This window comes from Vidua macroura, chromosome 1 (assembly GCF_024509145.1).
Source record: "Vidua macroura isolate BioBank_ID:100142 chromosome 1, ASM2450914v1, whole genome shotgun sequence".
Taxonomy (NCBI): domain Eukaryota; kingdom Metazoa; phylum Chordata; class Aves; order Passeriformes; family Viduidae; genus Vidua; species Vidua macroura.
Genome location: NC_071571.1, coordinates 98,637,681 through 98,645,317, shown reverse-complemented (window position 1 = coordinate 98,645,317; position 7,637 = coordinate 98,637,681).

Below are 7,637 nucleotides of genomic sequence, written 5' to 3'. Positions count from 1 at the left end.
AAATGTACATATCCAATGCTATGAGTTATGTAGCAAGAAACACTAACTGTTTTTTTTATTTGCCTAAATAACAAATAATTTAATCTAATTTATGTGCATTTGCTGTTGAATAATGACATTCTAAGAAATTAGATTTAGGGTTTAGTTACTAGGTAATTTCTCTTGGGAAAGACTGAGAGAGAGCATACTTGATGTCTGCTGTTAAATGTAATCATAAGATTTTTCTGTTTCCATCATGACTGAGTAATAGAAAAAGGAAGCTCATGCATATAAGCCTACCTTTCTAACATATCTTACGTAACAAACAATGTTTTAACTCTTCTTTTCTACTATTTATTTTATGATAACATATACATATCACATCATAACATATCACATCTGTATTGTCTTGATTTATTTGTAATGCAAGTAACTTGAGGTTGGAGATATGGCCAGAAACAGGCTCATCTGCTTAGGCACATTACTATATTTCAAATCTCTTTTGCTCATACGTCAGTGCTGGCTTGTTTATGTGTTTGGTTTTCTTTTAAAAAACAGTTGCATAGACTATTAGATATCTGTGATCAACTCTCTCTGTTAGTATCAGCTCTCTCCATTAGTAAAACATCCCTATATTTGATTTACAATAACTGCAAAACATGGAATCTCAGAACAAGTCAGACTGGAATGGACCTTCAGTCCTACCTCCTGCTCAAAGCAAGGCTGGCTCCAAACTCAGACTGAGTTATTCAAGGTGTTGTCCAGTGAGGTCTCAAAAACATCCAGGACTGCATGACCTACTCTGGGCAGAGGGTTTGCAATGGCTTGACCCCAGCTGCCAGTTAAGGTCCCACCCAGCCTCATTCACTCCCCAGTAGTGGGTTGGGGGACAGAACTGGAGGGGCAAAATTGAAAAAAAAAAAAACTTGCGGATTGAGATAAAGATTGATTAATAACTGGGAAGGAGGAGAAGGGAAAAAAAGGGAAAAAAAAAAAGAAGTGATGAAGAAGTGATCAACACCTCCAGCAGACTGATTGCCTAGCCAGTCTCTAAGCAACAGCTGCTTTGGAAAAAAACGTCATCATGTCATTGCAAGGGACTCTTCCTTCCCAGATGTAGGACTTCATCACTGCTAAATTTCATAAGGCTCTTGTTGGCCCCTTCTTTCAGCTTAACGACAGAACTTCTTGATCCCACCTACAGGCAAGGATATTGCCTCTGCCTGCCCCAGCCTCAGAGGGAGACATCAAGACCTTGATGGGAGCATTTTCCCTTCAGGGCTGTGAATTGAGCACATGATGTGTTTCTCCATTTTAGGCTGGGAACCATGCTCTGCATCATCCCCAAGGCTGAGGTCTCTTGCAGTCTTCAGCAGCATTTGCAGCCAGATCTCCTTGCCAGAGTCTGCCACAATATCCTAAGGATTCTTCTCACTGTGTCCAGGGCTCCTGGCCTCTGGCTGCAGAGAGCAAGCGGTACCACCAAAAACAGTCCTCTGTGACACCAAACACCTATTGACATCATGAGTAAAATTAAAGATCAACAAGATTCAAGTACTGTGGCAAACCCTTAATGAGAAAATTAACCTTGCTGCTGCCATTAAATACAAAACAGTTAAGAAAGAGTTCCTTTTTCAGGGATTCCAGCCTAACTCAATTTAGATGGAACCTGTCTACTCCTTTGTAGACACATCCTAATGTCACTGTTGAACTTTGCTAAATTCTGAGACTGTTTCTGATTTTCTCTATTACTATAAATAACCTGAAAACAATTGCTTTGACTTCTGGTTCAAGACCCTTTTATTTCTGGGATGGTAGCTTCAAGTTCAAATAAAATGACATTATAGAGTAGTAAAAAAGAATGACTGCTGTAATGTGGGTGATGGTTAGATGTCTAGGTCAGCAAAAATTGAAACTACAGCTATTTAAATGTCTTTGTGCATCTTGATCTGTATGATTATGGCTTTATTTAGCAAGTACACACAAGACATAGAGCTAATTTTTTGTAGAATGAATCCCAAAGCAAAACATGCCTAGTATCCTACTTTTTCACAAAACCTCTATTTGTGAGATTATTTGGAGCATCCATTGTAGTTGTTTAAAACAATATTCAGTGTTTTAAATTGATATATGGCTGGTTCATACTTATAGAGTATAAGCAAACAACGACAACATTTTTTGTTTAGTTACGGTTTTAGTAGTATTAAAAACATGGTACCAATACACAGAAATTAAATCCTTACATCCTTGTCTAAACATTTTCATGTTGACAGTTATCTTGCTCTTTAATATGTATACATGCCTCCATAGGACATAGACTTTTTAGATTGAAGTTCTGAATATAAAATGTAATATTAATTACATCTTTCAAAAAGTGTGAGTCCTTAATATTATTCTTAGCTGGCAGTATGTTGGTTTAAAATGTTTCCCCATGCAGTTTTTAAAAGGTTAAGTTCTGTTGTACAAGATGAGCAGAATTGATTAAACACTTGGGATCAGACATTGTTGCTGTGCAGTTTTATTGATTGTACTTCTTGAAATGGAAAGCACCATTTAAATTAATAGATGTATTATTTGACTAACATAATGGTAACAAATATTAAATGGATCTAACTGGTTCATCTAGGAAGGGATAGCATTTAAAAAACCCCACCTTGTTGATGGTATAAATCAATACCCAAAACATGATGTTTATGGAAAAATATTTTCTCTTTCATCTGTGAATATGACCTTGAAACAAATTTATAAATTAATTTTGAGGAATAGTGACTATTCTTTTGTATTATCTCTAATGATTATGGTAAATACCTGGCTATGAAATATTAAATTAGTGGTATATGTTTTGCAGTGGACCTGAATATTGAACTGTGGAGCTTGTGGACAAACTATTTTTTATTTTAAGTTTGATTTCTCTCTGTAATATGATAAGGTTATCATGCTGTTAGCAAAAAAATCCATATATCCATGGGCTTTGTGAGAAGAGCTTAGGAGCTCCCCCATGCCAGACGCAAGCAGCTCCAGCTGGCTCCAAAGGAAACCCACTGGCCAAAGTTGGGCCAATGTGAGAGAAACAACCCTGCAGACACCCAGGTCAGTGAAGCAGGCAGGGGAGGAGGTGCTCTGCGAGCCAGAGCATGGATATCCCTGCAGCCCATGGTGCAGACCAAGGTGAGGCAGTTGCATGCCTGCAGCCCGTGGAGGTCCATGGTGGAGCAAATGGCCATCTTACTGTCCATGCATGACCCTATACTCTGAAGGAAAGTGCAGCCTGTGAGAGCACATGCAGGAGCAGGCTCCTGGTAGGAATCTCAGATGCTGGGGGACCCACTAGGGAACAATCTGTTCCTAAAAACCTTACTGCATGGAAAGCTCCCATCCTCAACCAGTCCTTGAAGAGCTGTGTCCTGCAGGAAGAAGCCATGCTTGAGCAGTCTGTGAAGGATTCTGGGAGTGACACCCCTCATTCTGATACAGGGGAACACATGAGGAGGAAGGAGAAGCAGAGAGAAGCTGCTGTGGATGGTCCCATATCCTGACATTCCCCTTCTGTGCATAGACGAAAGAGGTAGTGGAGAAAATGTGTAAAGAAGTGATGTTAAGCCTGAGAGGAATGGTGAGAAGGAAGGAAGATGATTTTAGTTTTGTGTTTGTTTTTACCCATCCTACTCTATTTTTAACTGGTAATATATTTAATTTTCCCCTAGTCAAGTCTATTTATTCTTGTGAGGTAAATTTATCTCAATCCATGAAACCTTCTCTCTCCCTTTCCACTCCTGTCCTGTAGAGGAGAGGTGTGAGAGAGCAGCTGGGTGGGCATCTGGAATTCAGCCAAGGTCATCCCATCATCGTGTCAGAGGTGGGTGTGTTCCTCACATTTCACAGGGAAAAGTTACTTTTTATGATGCAACTTCAATGAGGTTAGTTTTCCTTGTATTTTTAAAATATAGGAACATTATCCATTGTCTCCTTTCCCTTAGACCCTTTCCTCCCATGGAAGTGAAGGGGTATTTCTTCTTCCTAATTATATGAGGTATTTAATGATGGTTTTCTTATATGCAGAAAATAACTCATCTGCTGTAACCATGAAGTCTTCCTAACAGTATCACTGTGTAAACTCTAATTTTTATGGATACAAAGTTTTGGTGTGGGAATAGGTACAACGTGAATGACATTCTTCCTTACACCAACTAAAAACCAAAACAAAACCAGAAAAGTCTGTAAGGTTAAATTGCTGCTCCCTAAATCTATCTTTTTAGTTGAGTAAGAAATCAAAGTTCAAACATTCCTCTTTTTTTTTGCACAACTGTACTCACGTCCAGATTTATTTTTAATAAAGGTTAGACCACTACAGTAGCATGCTTTTGATGAGAGACAGCCTTATTACTCTGAGCTGAGCTGCACAGAAATGTATCACAGGTTATCAGGTTATTAATTAGAACAGTTTTTGCAAGTGCAGTTGAGAAATCAAATTTAAGAAGTAGTCAAGAAAAATAAATGGAGCAAGATAAGATGAAAACTGCTGCAGCTGCATAAACATACCTTTACATTTTGGTTAAAAGACATAATGTGGCTTTAAGGCAAATTCTTTCATCATCCTCTCTTGAATTGGTATTGCTTTAATTCGGAGTGATTTTGTGAACATTAATTCTTTCTAAAGGAAACCACATGGGAAGTTCTGCTTCAGGTATTAACAGGCCTTGCTTTCAGCCCTGAGAGAGTGGATATGGCTGGAGCATTGACAGTTTTGGGGATGGCCTAATGCCACCTGTGGATTAAGGGCCACAGGAGCAGGAAAAATCTTGACTCCTGTGTTTATGGTGTTTTTTTACGTTTATGTTAACTTTTGCTGTTCTGGTCTGTTCACCAACTTCTGCTGTGCAGAATTAGGGGTGTGAGTAGGGCCAAATGCAAAAGGAGTTGCAAACTGCTTCCTTGTGAACAATGAGCACATTCAGAGAGTTTGTAGACAGTGATCTTTCTGCACACTCTCTGAATGCCTGGGGAGTGCCAGATGGGTTTTGAGAAGGCACCACAGTACAGAGGAGGAGTTTAATGATTTGCCTGGATGATAAGAGATGAATTTAAGTACTTAGGCGTTATATTAATTGCCATGTGTTTCATTCCTGGTTTTGTGTCACGGATCTCTTGAACTGAGTTTTTTATATATTTTTTACTCTTCATCAGAATAAAACTCGAGAAGAGATGTAATTATGGTAATTTTGTTAAACCCTTTGATATTCATCTAACAGTGTTCATCCAGTGGAGAAATATATTTGTTTCAACAAAAACCACTGGGGCTGGTTGTTGCAATGATGAAACAGTACAGGCTGCACAATTTCCTCCCTTAATGGATTTCTAAAACACAGTATATTTTGTCAGAATTACAACATAGAGCACCATTGTTTTTATATGTTTGTTTTCTAATTACTTTCTGGTGAAATACTAATTTCAATTCCTTAGAAAATTGACTAAATTGTAGAGGTAAAATTAAAAAAAAAAAATAGAACTTTACAGATATGTTTACTCCAGCAAATTATGCTGATGTTTAATAAAAGACAGGGAAAAAATTACTGGATTAAAAACTGTTATGGATCAACACTCAGCACTGTACTTTTCTCACCAATTTGTTCCCAGTTTCAAAGATATTTAATTCAGAATTCCTGACAAAAAAAGATGAAAGTCCAAGAACAGATTTAAAAATTAATCTCTCATTTGCATCTGATTAGTGATATAACTTTAAGACCACTAATATGCTTCAAATTTTTATTTAATTTCATTATTTTATCACCCATTTTTTGACTTCTTGAATGAGCCTGTAAATTGTAATGAGACATATTTTTAAACTCTTATAAATATTTTTTAATTACACATTTTATCATGATGACGGAAACCCGAAAAGCTGTAAATATGTGTATGATTAGCTATTCTATGTTTATTCTTTCTTTTTAGAGTAATATTTTTATTTCACTTAAGGATACATATTTAGTATTGTTCTGTAGTTTCCTAACTCTATTGTACCACTTTGCTCCCTTTTTTTTCTAGTCAGTAGGGAAAGCTTTCTTTAGAAAAGCCAGTTACCTTTTTTTATTTTTGCAGAGTAGCATGAGGGTATTTGCATGCTGTCAGAATAAAAGTTCATCTAGCCCTATATCCCATTTCTGGCATTGACCAAAAATGGGTACATATAGAACACTTACTAAGAGCAGCACAGGAATACTGTCTCAGAGAACTGTCATGGGCTCTTAGCAATTCATGTCTTAGAAGTTTCCAGAATGAGATCAGTGTTTTTCAACTTCTTACTGAATACTTTTTTGGTCATTTTTATAAATTATTTTGGAGCACACGTTAATTTTTAACATCCTCTATGCCCTGCCATGAAAAATTATAAATTTAGCTGCACATTAGTAAAACATTTACACTGTTTGCTTTACACCTACTTTTACATTTTTCTGATACTGAAAAAGAAAGTTAATTCAGTTCTCTCTTTCTTCATACCATCACTGATATGATCTTCCAGCACCATGGAAACTGCTGAATTATTCCTCTCTTCTTTCCCTTTTCACTTTTTTTTCCCTAATTTAGTAACTAGGTATTCCTGTATGTAAGGGCCTTTTTTTTATGTCACCTAGGTTTCTCTAAGAATCATTGTAGAAGACCTTCGTTAAAGGCCATTTGAAGGCCTGCCTAAAGCTCTGATCTAGCAGAGCCAGTTTATTGACTCATTCAGAAAACTGGCATAAGTTAATAAGACCTAAGATTTTTTGAATAAAAATTGTTTTGATTCTTCCTCAATAAATCATATTTACCCATTCCTCATCTTATTTGTGGTTAAGAATGTCAATATCAGTTCTTTCTGGGCTTTTTTATACCTTCTTGAAGCATTTTAAAAATTGTCCTTGTGTTAGCTGTTTTCTAGGCTTTTTGAATTCTTTAATGTCTGATATCTTGTCCCAGGGTTACCCATTTTCTCTCCTTGATTTATGACAATGTTCAGTTTGAGACAGATCCTCTGATGTAACCCATATATATATATATATATATATATATATATGGCACAGAATTATGTATATATATATATATATATATATATATGGCACAGAATTATTTATTTCCATGCTTCTCCCATGTGAATACAGAGGAAACTCAAGTAGCTTTCTTGTTTCCTTAATTTTTGATATTGTTTATATAATTGTCAATAGACTATGAGGTTTCTTGCTCTTGATTTGTTGGATAAAGGATTAATAATAATTTTTATAATTTCTGCAAGTTGTTCCTCATATCCTATTTGGCTTCTCTTATAAAAATACTGCCAGATTTTAAGATCAATTTTTCCCCCTTGTAAAAAGATAGTTACACTATTCATGTGATATTATATTTTATATAGTTCGCTTGTGAAATAACCACAGTAAACCCAGAATATATGTATGAGAAATTTATTTAACTTGCTTCTGCTCTATTGTCAGACTTGAATATGTTCTCAGATTGTTCCCAAAATCTGTAATTCTGATAAAATTCTGATCTTTAATTCTCTTTTCCCCCCCATTTTATTAATTTCTAAAATTTTTTCTTAACATTATTGCTGTTGATAGTAGGTCAGGAATTTTACTTGTTTTTTTCTTTCTTTTGTCTCATGATTAAGTTGTCATTTGGTAAAGGGG